This window comes from Heterodontus francisci, chromosome 15 (assembly GCF_036365525.1).
Source record: "Heterodontus francisci isolate sHetFra1 chromosome 15, sHetFra1.hap1, whole genome shotgun sequence".
NCBI lineage: Eukaryota > Metazoa > Chordata > Chondrichthyes > Heterodontiformes > Heterodontidae > Heterodontus > Heterodontus francisci.
In genome coordinates, this window is record NC_090385.1 from 80,660,631 (window position 1) to 80,673,794 (window position 13,164).

At 41.4% G+C, this 13,164-nt stretch overlaps 1 protein-coding gene across 4 annotated transcripts in view; it reads right to left on the reverse strand.

Annotated features, from left to right (window-relative positions):
- LOC137377741 (succinate--CoA ligase [ADP-forming] subunit beta, mitochondrial-like) overlaps positions 1 to 13,164 on the reverse strand; it is a 140,190-nt gene that overhangs the window by 111,809 nt on the left and 15,217 nt on the right. The gene's annotated exons all lie outside the window — the stretch shown is intronic.

The following is a 13,164-nucleotide window of genomic DNA, read 5'->3' on the forward strand; positions in this document are numbered from 1 at the left end:
CTAAAGCCCTCCCTCCTGTACCATGCCTCAAGCTGTGCATTGATCCTCCCCATCTTCCTATTTTTCTTGCTAGCACGTGGCACTGGGAGTATTCCAGAGATTACTACCTTCAAGGTCCTACCTTTTACCTTCCTCCCTCGCTCATGAAAATCTGACTATAGGACCTGAATACTTTCCCTCTCTTATGTCGTTGGTACCAATGTGTACCACAACTTCTGGCTCACTCCCTACCCCCTGCAGAATATTCTGCATTCTCTCCTTTGTGGTGTCCTTTATCTTGGCAACAGAAAGGCAACACACCATGCAGAACCCACGATGACAGTTACAGAAATGCCTGCCTGTCCCCTTAACTACGGAATGTCCTATAACCATTGCATTTCAACACTTTGCTGTTCCCTTCTGTGCAGTCCCTTCCCCATTGATGCCAAGGTCTGGACTGCACTCCTTCAAGGTGTCCCTCCCATCTCCAATGCTGAGTACTGATTTGAGAGTGGCACACACCCTCAAAACTCCTCTTCCTACTCTTCCAGATTGCCAACCATCTACTATCCTGAAATCTCACTGTCTGTGAGGCGGCTACCTCCTGGAACGTGCGATCCAGGAAACTCTCAACATCCTTGATGCTCATTGACTCCAGCTGCACCTTAAGCTCGGAAATCCTGAGCACAAGCAGCTGGAGACACATGGTACCCCAAGACACATGAAATGTCTTGGAGTTCCCGCAAGGCGCAGAAATTGCAAGTAACAGGTCTCAGCTGCCCATCTATAATCTAAAGAAGAAAAACAATCTCTATTCCCTCTTTTAGAATCTAATTAGTACCTTGTTTAACTGAATGGGATGTAGGTCATAAATCAAGAAGGGACCAAGTGTTTAATTTTGGGATCTCGTTTTAGAAATCTTACTGAAAACCCTATTATGTGAGCAATACAGGTAGAACACAGAGGGTTACTCTACAATGCAAGTAATATTCAACAATGATGCTAAGAGTTGGCTGTTGTTTAGGTATGATATTCATATACTTTCAATTTATAGTTGAACTTGTAAGCCAATTAAATTTCTCTCTAAAGTACACCAGTGACATTTAAGGCATGGTTATAAATCGTGGGGGCACTTTTCCCCCAGATACTTTGGGTACTAAAGAGTCTCCGAGGTGGGCAAGATGGGGTCTTAAGCTGAAACATGGGCTTAGCACAGTTTAGCACAAGACACCACCTTGCTAAATGGTTGAAACACGTGTTAGGAATGGCAGCCTAGAGGTTTCTAAGCAAGTGATTGCCACTTATATTGCCTGATAGTGTTCGTAAACAAGGCTGCATGGCATTTTGATGGATAGCGCTTAACCCAACGCCCTCCAGCTGACTGGTAGTAAACTAGTCATTGCAGAGGATTTTGCATTCTACTTAAGGGTATATCAACGTTTACAGTTCACTTGCTGCTAGAGGTTTGAAGAGGACTTTTGAAATACATTGAAAGACTTTCTGGGACACTTTGTCAAGACTTCACCAACACTGTATCAACATTTATTCTGGAAATTCTTTGAAAACTTCAGCTTATAAGTGAGTGTTGTGCTACTCCACCTTGTAAGAGTCACTAGGAGAAAGGGCCTTCTTGGTTACGGGCATCTTGCTCAGGTTCTCCTTGGTTTGCATGAAGAATGGGAGGAGGACTCGAGGCCAGGCGAAACAGCACCAGCTGCTGCAGGACGGAGGGACGGAAGGGTGAGCAGGACCCATTCCCTCCTGCGGGTACAAGATATCAATCCTTCACTTGGCTTCCTCTATCAGGACCTCCAGTGCCGCATCAGAGAACCTGTGCACCCTTTTACTCAGTCCCTGAGCTAGCCTGAAACCTGCCACTGTGTCTTGGTGAGTCCACTTCACAGTTGAAGTGGGTGCATGAAGCCCACATATACTGCTCCAGGAAATTGCATCGAATCAACCAGCAATTTAGTGTTAAACCTGCACGTTTCTGGTTTAGCACCTCCAGACAAGTTCAAATTATGATAATAAGCAATTAGGCCCAAAATTTCAATCTAAAACCAGACTTTTAAACAGGCCGTGCCTTATTAGCACAGCACCCATTTAGCTCCTGTTTCCACCTGATGATGATGTTTGGCACTACCCGACAGAAGACCAACATTGCGTTGAAAGACTTCTTCCTCGATAAGTAGACGATTACTTCTTCTCTTCTTAGGCAGTCTCTCGGGAACGAGGATGACTTTCTTCCACTCCAGGGTTGTAGGTCGTTAGGTGACTGAATAATCCAATCCTGAGACTCCAGGTCCCGAAGATTCGTTTTGAGGGGGTGGAAGATGCCTGTGCGTGGGTTCTTTTACCGTGGGGTGGCCGTTGCACACCAACTTCCACACAGTCCGAGCAAAGCAAGGTCATTGTCTAATGGCAGGGATGGCCGAGACGATTGGAGACCTGGCTCTGTTACACAGATGGGGACTAATACATACACATGGCCAGCATATCCATCTGGCAAGCCCGGATATAGGTCATGTGGGCCTGATTAGCTACTCCCCTAACTAGCTGAAACCTGTAGATCAGTTTCAAGTTATCATGAATAAATACAGAAAAAACCCCTCTACCCTGCAAAATAAATTGTGCATTGTTTTCTCCAACACTTGCTCAACTATGCCAGCAATCCCAATGAACACAAAGGCAAAACTGCAGCCACTTAGAATATATGCATGCTTTACTAAAAGAAAATTCAGTTTAAAATTATGTTTCTAACACAAATTTAAAAATGCATCAAGATTCTGATTTCTGCTAAGTCTTGGCAAACCGGTCACAGAATCAGATTAGGTTTGCTGAAGACATTGGTTTTAATATGCAGGACAATTCTAGTGGTCCTGGCTGCAGAAATATTTAAAATGGTGAATTTTAATAATTGTAAGAGCAAACAAAAGGCAATTATGCCTCTCGTCAAGAAAACATGCTATGCCAAATGAGGATTTTTAATTCATCAGTTGGAAACTCACATTAAACTTAAAAAACAGTAAGAATATTGCAGACAACTTTTACAAAGACTTTGCCACAGCTACAAATGGCTGCCACTATTTGCATTTCAAAACCCAGCACATTCCAAGGCATTAAAAGTGGAGACACATGTCTGATTAGCCTGTACCCAAAACAATGGCTTGTCCTATTGATTGAGCTACCCGAGATTGCTTTTATTAGCAAGACATTCAAAGCCATCCTGGGACAGTAACACTGAAAGGACGAACCCCTCCGGGGGAAAATATTGGCACCTGGCTTGAGAGATGGAAATTCTTAAACTTGAATCTCATTAGAAGGTACCATAGAATACACTGAGACAGTCATGTGACCATCTATCCATCTCTGTGAAAGCTGGAAGTTTCCCTTGGACAAGCAGACAAGCCAGTGACTCAATCTGTGCAGAAGCCAGAAGGGCTCTCTCTCTCTCTCTCCACACAAGGTCTGGTGGGGCGTGAAAAGCCTAGCTGCCGGCTGCTAGATCCAAGACAAAGACACCGAGAAGGAACACTCTGTATCCCAGAACTACCAACGCAGAAGCTCAGGACCACAAATTCAACCAGAAGACCACTAAAGTCACCAGTCACCACGGACTGTGTACTATTTTTATTTGTTCTGGACTCTAATCCAACACAAATCTATTCCTCATCACTCTGTAATCTATTTGTGTGTGTGTGAAAGTGTAGCATAATATTATTTTATTTAGAGCGGGTTTAGACTTTTAAGTAGAACAAACTTACCTCTTGATTAAACTCAAAAACATCTCCGATTGGTTCTTTACAATCACAGTAAAAGGTAAAACACTCACTGAAGTGGTAAACACATCCACTGTTTAAAAAGGAATAAACCCTGTTGCAGTCAAATAACAGGAAGGACAAGAGGGGAGCCTTGTGATCCCACCTCACCTGATTGTAACACACTATACTAATATCGGTTAAAGACAATGTTTTCGAGTAACCAAACTTTGCTCAGTTTTTGGCCACATGGACAAGTAGCCACAGATCACATACAGAAAAGTTAAGTGTTGCTCGTTTTATTAGGTAAACCACATGTGAATTTCCTAAACATTGTTTCCAACTTCAGATCAAGTTCTAAAAGGGTAAACCAATACTTCAACATTTATTTTCCCCTTAGAACTCTTTCCAGGTCAACTTGCACCTCACTGGAATTATTAAATGCTGTATGACTTTTGATAAATACCCTGAGTGCATATAACTACTTTGAGAAGCAAATGAAAGCAATCAGACATCCGACAATCACTTGTCGAAAACAGAACTTAAGGGTATCAAACAGCAGTATGCATAACTTCACACTAAAGCTGAGTAAAAAGCATTCCATCTGTCAATGTTAACAAGAAGTATTAGATCACCTAGACTAAAAAACAGTTACTGCATGTAAACTCCACCAGTCATGATCAGTTTTCAGAATAATTCATGGTACAATAATCAATAGTTCAAATTCAGCAGAGATTTTTAAAACTGGCTCCTTCAGTCTTTTCTGCCACCAAGTGGCGTTTCAGAGAGTTAACAAATACAGCTGAAATTCTGATGCTTTAATCAAGAACATTACAAAATCCCAATCAGCTAACCCAATTGGAGAGTTCAGCCATTTGTCTGATGAAGTTTAGACAAACATAAAACCTACAACAACAGTTTGAAGATTGAATGGCTTTTATCAGAATAAATCATGAATAATTTTACACCTTCGGTGTCAAAAGATGCAAGATTAAAGTGGCACCACAACTGGTTGATGGAAGACCTTGGATAATGGAACAAATACATTTCTCAGAGAAAATAGAGCAGGAACAATTACTGCAGTCAAACAGAAACCAAGTCACACTTCCTTCTTAATACATCATTGCAATGTTACCATGGTACTAAAACACACGAGGGAAATTTCAAGGTCAATGCCAAGTTTGTTCACAGCCAAGACTGGGGGTACTGCCATCAACTTCAGGGTCCCTAAACTACAGAAGGGAAAATTAATCAGAATTCTTGCTTTGGATCAGTATTCCAGCGATCCCTGTTGGAAAGTACACCAGGTGTTACAAATTCCAGGTCTGCTCTAGATATTTTCTTGGGTTCATTCTCCCATGTCCCTTACAATCAGGAGTTTGCATTTACTGCCCAAGCTCCAGTCCTACAATAGCATGACTCAATATTGTAACACTGAAAACTCCTCACTATGCAAACTAGATACTCTAATCTTGCATGTGCAATATTTTCATAGGCGGACTGACTTAAATTTTAGACTGATAAGGCCAAATATAAATCAACAGGTTGGCTTATTCTACAATTGTTAAGTGAACTGGCAGAGGAACATTTATAGTAAATCAGACCACACTTGGAGAAGTGATACAGAAATTCAGTCAAAGAAAACATCATAGCATCGCTAACTGCTTCCAGGCTAAACAGTTAATTTTCTGGTTAGACATGACAAATGGTAAATGTATAGTGGGAGGAACAGAAAACGTTGGACCTATGGTTCCCAAAGTTTTCCACTGGAAGTTTTCCTCACCTTACTTAAGGGACTATTGTAGACTAATTGACAGAGTGATTGCCATGGATAATTGAGAATTCCATTATTCTTGCATCATGCGACTACCAGGACGGTAGAAGGAAAACTAGATGGACTTAAGAATTGCTAGTTGAAAAAAGACCATGTTCCTAAGACAAAAATAATTTAAAGAGGTATTTTCTTTAGATTTCAAGTGTCTAAAAATCTAAGGAGAAACGGGCACTCCAACTTTAGGACTATGAATAATTTATACTGCACACAATGGTTTTTATCTGTGCCATAACTTCAAAGTGAGAAATTAAACTTGTCTCTCCCAAACTGGTAATATTTAATAATGGGGTCAGTTTGCTGGTACCAGCAGTTTCAGGTACCATCTCTTAATTGATTATACTTCATGGATGAACCAAAACAAAGTATTGGCAGACTATCCACCATAAGAAGCAAGACAACCAAGTCAGATCATGTCCTCATCTAACATGCACACACGCGCGAGCATTTTTCAGGGGGAGTGACTGGATAATAAACTGAAGCAGGAACTCTAGCTGACTGATTTTACCCTCTTTCCATCTACAGTAGATACAGGAAGATAAATTCTGGTTGGGAAAGTGTTATGAGTGGATGAAATAAGAAAGAAAAAAGTTATCTCCAATTAAAGGCATCTTTTGTAAAAGCAAAACATGCCAATCAAATTTAAAGCTGTCCCTTCTAATTCTTTTACTGCATAACAGTTTGATGTTTTGATACAGTGCCACATAATAGGCTCGCCAGCGAAGTTGAATGGCCACGTGGATACAAAATTGACTAAGTGACAGGAAACAGAGTAGTGATGAACAGTTGTTTTTTGGTCTGGAGGCAGGCATATCTGTTCTCCAGGGATCAGTCCTAGGATCATTGCTTTTCCTGATAAACATTAATGAGTTGGATCTTGGCCAATAGGGTACAATTTCAAAACTTGTGGATGACACAAAACATGCAAGTATGGTGAACTGTGAGGAGAATAGTAATAGACTTCAAGATGGCATAGATAGGCTGGTGGAATGGGTGGACCCTTGGCAGTGCAATTTAATGCAGGGAAGTGCGAAGTAATACATTTTGGTAGGAAGAATAAACAGAGGCAATATAAAATAAAGGGTACAATTCTAAAAGGGGTACAAGAACAGAGAGACCTGGGGGTATATGTGCACAAATCGTTGAAGGTAGCAGGAGGCAGGTTGCGAAAGTGATACACCATCCTGAGCTTTAAAGTCAGAGGCATAGAGCAAGGAAGCTATGATGAACCTTTATATAACACTAGGTCGGCCTCAGTTGGAGTATCATATCCAATTCTGGACACCACGCTTTAGGAAGGCTTTACAGAGGGCGGAGAAAAGATTTATGAGAATAGTTATGAGAATAGGGCAGCACAGTGGCGCAGTGGCTAGCACCGCAGCCTCACAGCTCCAGCGACCCGGGTTCAATTCTGGGTACTGCCCGTGCGGAGTTTGCAAGTTCTCCCTGTGACCGTGTGGGTTTTCGTCGGGTGCTCCGGTTTCCTCCCACAGCCAAAGGCTTGCAGGTTGATAGGTAAATTGGCCATTATAAATTGCCCCTAGTATAGGCAGGTGGTAAGGGAATTGAGGGAAGCTGGGGATGGGGTAGCAATATGGGATTAATGTAGGATTAGTATAAATGGGTGGTTGATGGTCGGCACAGACTTGGTGGGCCAAAGGGCCTGTTTCAGTGCTGTGTATCTAAATTAAAATTTAAAAAAAAGTTTCAGGGATGAAGACTTCAGATGAACACTTGCATTCCTACATGGATAGATTGGAGAAGTTTGAGAGGAGATATGATAGGGGTATTCAAAAATCATGATGAGTCCAGACAAAGTAGAGGGAGAGAAATTGTTCCCACTGGCAGAAGAGTGGAGAACCAGAGAACACCGACCTAAGATAATTGGCAAAAGAATCAAGGCGACAAGAGAAAAAACTTTTTCACACAGCGATTGGTTACGATCTGGAATACACTGCCTGAAAGGGTGGTGGAGGCAGATACAATTGAGGTTTTCAAAAGAGAACTGGATAAGCATCTGAAGGGAAAAAAATTTCAGGACTACAGGGAAAGGGCAGGGAGTCGGTCCAGCAAAACTACTCTCGTAGCAAGTAGCATGGGCTCGACAAACTGATCGGCCTCGTTTTGCGCTGTAACCATTCTATGAGGCTATGATTTTATGACATGTTAAGGATTAAAATAGTAGCTGTGATCACCATTTATAAACACAAATAGTACCAAATGAAATGAACACTTGCATTCCTACTTATCTGAAGCATTGCAGTCCCTGCACAACTAAATCAGCTCAATTAAAGTGGAAGATTCATCATAAAAATGAATAGGACAATCTCAGTCCAGTTCCCGTATAGGTCCACAGCACAAAACTGCCGTAATTTGACACTATATTAGTAATCACATTGGTGGTATGGGAAGCAGAAAAAAAATGTCATAATGATGCAGAAAGAAGAGTCCTTCTTATAATGAGGCTGAGACACAACGCTCAGACAGACCAGAGAGAGGTGTAACTTGTAGAAAACTGCTCAATGCCTGAACGGGGAGTGAGATATGCTGACACCAGATACTCGCCATTTAAAGTATTCCATTCCCCAGCATTATCAATCCAAAAAAAATGTTTAAATTGTTGTAACAAGAATTCAGACAGTGAAACTGTTGAGACATAGACCTCACATGAAAGTAAATATTTTTCCAGCGGCTGACCCCTTTAAATAAATACATATTTAAATAGTATATTTTCCATAGCTATCTTGTCAATACTATAACTGCACATATCCATACTGTCTAATGCACTGATTATATTCATTCTATAAAGAAATACACTTTAAAGTCTTTACAAAACTTCCCCACTGCAAATGTGGGTATTCTGATTTATCCTATGTAATTAAAATTGCATCTACACTTAAAACAACTAACTTTGCTCAATACCTTGCCACATAAATTTCTGTAATTCTGGTGCTCTTCCTACCCATCTATGGATTAGATTACTTTGCTTCAGTAGGCAGATTCCTAGCTGCTTGCTATGCCATAGGCCTCAAATCTGTTCTGTGATGAAGATCTTGTTGGGTCAGAGAAGGAACCAGAAATTTGTGATATATATTGCATCATCTTAAGATAGTATTAGGAAATGTCTCGCCTTCCGCGACGAAATCTGCAAGGAATGGTGCATCATTGGTTAAAAAGGTTCAAGGATTTAAGTTAGCCAGATGTCATAACCATCAATGCAAGCCAATGATAACTGCCCAAGGGTAACCACTTCCTGCTCATCAACATTCCAATTTTGTTAAAAGAAACTTCTGTATACTTGTGCTGATTTTTTCAGGTTTTCTAAAAACACTTCATAAAAAAATTTCTTATCCTTAATGTTTTTTTCTTCTTCCATTCATCCCTTCGAGATAGTGACCTCTACTCACATTTTTGGATCATACCACTTTATAGGGCTTATTAATATTATTATTGTCTGCAATAACAAATGCATAACCCAACATCACTCCAGGACACTACAGCCACAAACTTTACTCTGGCATAGAGTCCCACCAACCTAACTCTAAGTTAGGATTGGAGAACCTTGTGTGCAATCAGTGCATCTGATTCAGAGCACTGTGATTTTTCTGCCCATTGCCTTTAATGGCTGGAGGGAAAAACAACTGTCAAACCAGCAGGTTTTCCTTAATGCTGGATGGAGGCTTAAAGTGAACTGGTTGCAATATCTTCGCTAGTTTGCTCAAAATTCAAATGCACCCAAATTCTGACAACCATAAGACAAAGTAATTGAACATTAACATGTATTTTTAAACTACATGCATCACTCCTGATCATGTCAAACTCAGCTGTTATTTGTATTCTGAAAAGAAATAAATTCTTTAGGAACTCAAAATTATTTTCAGCATCATTTAAAAGTAATAATCTGATATATCAAATATGTTATACAGTCAAATCACATTACATCACTATTTTCAAATCTAAATGGTAGTGGTGTGAAAACTGGCTTAAATGAAGGAAAATGATTGATTTCAATTGGAGCAGAGTTATGATGATTATCGTTTAACAGTTTTTGGTGAGGGTAATGGTTAAGTGGCACAAAAGTGTCAGGAAAATACAAAGGGCCACAATTAACAGCACAAATCCATAATTTCCTCTTTACTTTGCATTGCTCAAGGGTCCCTATGATATAGATGCTGCAAGTCCCCGAGAGAATATGGGACATTATAATCTTTGAGATACAAACTGTAGAAAATTGTAGCTTCCTACATTTTAGTAATATACTTTGGGATTGCTAGGTGTAATGTAGCCAAATGATTCCATGCTAACTCTCTCGGAAAAGCCTCATCAGGTTACTGCTATTTAATACTTTATATAACATATATTAGGAAACCACTAAGATTTGGTTACCTGGTTCAAATTTCAGTAGGTCTCACAAGACTATACCAGATTAAGCCTCTCTAAATATACATTTGGTGTAAGTTCTAAATGATCTTTCTAAGACCAAGCTTGAAACAATTTCAGTAAATTTATTGCAATACTTTAGGTATTATTAGATTTTTAACGACACTGTCTCGATCTGGCAAATTAAAAGGTTTTATTTACCAGGGCAGAGTTATGTTAGTCGTCTTTCATTCCAATTCTTTAGAACATAAACTGATCCATACACCATTCAGAATAAACTATATTGATTATGGGACACGGGCACTTCTCTTGTGCTTGAGGCTTATAAAACTCTGTCCCCTTTAAAATGTGGAGAATGAGTCTTCAGGGCCAAGAATAAATTATGCCAGTTGATGCACGTCTTAATGTGCTACTATTTTACCTGCAGCAGCATCACTTTAGCATGTAGCACCTGCTCAGCATAGTGGGGAAAGTCTTTGCTCGAGTCGCTCTGAACAGGCTCCAGAAGCTGGCCGAGCGCGTCTACCCTGAGGCACAGTGTGGCTTTCGTGCAGAGAGATCGACTATTGACATGCTGTTCTCCCTTCGTCAGATACAGGAGAAATGCCGTGAACAACAGATGCCCCTCTACATTGCTTTCATTGATCTCACCAAAGCCTTTGACCTCGTCAGCAGACGTGGTCTCTTCAGACTACTAGAAAAGATCGGATGTCCACCAAAGCTACTAAGTATCATCACCTCATTCCATGACAATATGAAAGGCACAATTCAACATGGTGGCTCCTCATCAGAGCCCTTTCCTATCCTGAGTGGTGTGAAACAGGGCTGTGTTCTCGCACCCACACTTTTTGGGATTTTCTTCTCCCTGCTGCTTTCACATGCGTTCAAATCCTCTGAAGAAGGAATTTTCCTCCACACAAGATCAGGGGGAAGGTTGTTCAACCTTGCCCGTCTAAGAGCGAAGTCCAAAGTACGGAAAGTCCTCATCAGAGAACTCCTCTTTGCTGACGATGCTGCTTTAACATCTCACACTGAAGAATGCCTGCAGAGTCTCATCGACAGGTTTGCGTCTGCCTGCAATGAATTTGGCCTAACCATCAGCCTCAAGAAAACGAACATCATGGGGCAGGATGTCAGAAATGCTCCATCCATCAATATTGGCGACCACGCTCTGGAAGTGGTTCAAGAGTTCACCTACCTAGGTTCAACTATCACCAGTAACCTGTCTCTAGATGCAGAAATCAACAAGCGCATGGGTAAGGCTTCCACTGCTATGTCCAGACTGGCCAAGAGAGTGTGGGAAAATGGCGCACTGACACGGAACACAAAAGTCCGAGTGTATCAGGCCTGTGTCCTCAGTACCTTGCTCTACGGCAGCGAGGCCTGGACAACGTATGCCAGCCAAGAGCGACGTCTCAATTCATTCCATCTTCGCTGCCTTCGGAGAATACTTGGCATCAGGTGGCAGGACTATATCTCCAACACAGAAGTCCTTGAAGCGGCCAACACCCCCAGCTTATACACACTACTGAGTCAGCGGCGCTTGAGATGGCTTGGCCATGTGAGCCGCATGGAAGATGGCAGGATCCCCAAAGACACATTGTACAGCGAGCTCGCCACTGGTATCAGACCCACCGGCCGTCCATGTCTCCGTTATAAAGACGTCTGCAAACGCGACATGAAATCGTGTGACATTGATCACAAGTCGTGGGAGTCAGTTGCCAGCATTCGCCAGAGCTGGCGGGCAGCCATAAAGACAGGGCTAAATTGTGGCGAGTCGAAGAGACTTAGTAGTTGGCAGGAAAAAAGACAGAGGCGCAAGGGGAGAGCCTACTGTGCAACAGCCCCGACAAACAAATTTCTCTGCAGCACCTGTGGAAGAGCCTGTCACTCCAGAATTGGCCTTTATAGCCACTCCAGGCGCTGCTTCACAAACCACTGACCACCTCCAGGCGCGTATCCATTGTCTCTCGAGATAAGGAGGCCCAAAAGAAAAAGAAGAAGAACACCATAAGTTCACAGGAAAGTCCATTATGCAAATGAAAACAACATAGTCCCTCACTGTCCCCCTGCTGGGAGATGGTGGTGCAGTGGTAATGTCACTGAATCCAGAGGCCTAGGGATAATGCCCTGGGGACTTGGGTTCAAATTCTACCACGGTAGCTGGTGTCAGTTAGGGAAGGATATCTGCCATCCTTACCTGGTCTGGCCTACGTATGACTCCACACTCTCTCAAATGTGGTTAACTCTTGAATGCCCTCTGAAATGGCCTAGCAAGACACTCAGTTGTCAAAGGCAATTAGGGATGGTCAACAATTGCTGGCCTTGCTAGCGACCCCCACATTCCATGAACAAATAAATTTTTTAAAATTCCTACAATGTCCCTTTCAGAACGTTTCAGAGTCCTTAATAGTGGATGCCAAAGTTAAAAATGTATTTTTAATTCTGTATTGATTCTCAGAAAAATTGATAGTAGAACTTATAAGGAGTGTCCAGGACTTCTCAATTCTACACTTCTATTGAACAGCAGTTGCTTTATCTTGCCATTGAGATGTTTTCTTTCCAATTCTTATGGTCATAATAATGTTGATGATCTGGCGTAAGGACTAAGTTCATCATATCAGGATGGCCAGCCCATATCACAGGAATACTTTTGATAATGGGTACTAGCTGTAGAGAAAAAAATCTGGTTACAAAGCAAAAGCCCAAATTATGGCAACTGTGATTGAGAATCAGGCAGATATTTAGGTTGCTCTAGAGGAACAAAGGGCCAGAAAGTAATCTGGAAGTAATAAGGCATTCTCAGAGCTGGAGAGAAAAGTAGATGTTCCAATCACCTGACAATTTGGTTCAAGTCAGGCATCTTTTTGAATTTCTGTCTCATGCTGTTAAACTGCCTTCTGTGTTGAGCACTCTCTTCTATTTACTGACCTTGGGCTTTAGTAATGCTACTAAGACTGATCACTTTACTGTTAAGATCATTTCTCTGATCTACCAGGTCCTATTGTTTGTTTGACATTTGCGGTATCCAGCTTTTAAACAATTAAACATCCGATTGGATCGATTCTAAAATTCTGATTTTGTGGGGCAAGGAATTCGGAATGCACTATTGCTTGCCTATCTTGCAACTTGATGACATGCAATATTATTTGCATCTTCAAGCAGGCAGAATGTTAACAAAACATATTTATGTTGTTAAAAAAATTCCCAGAAGGC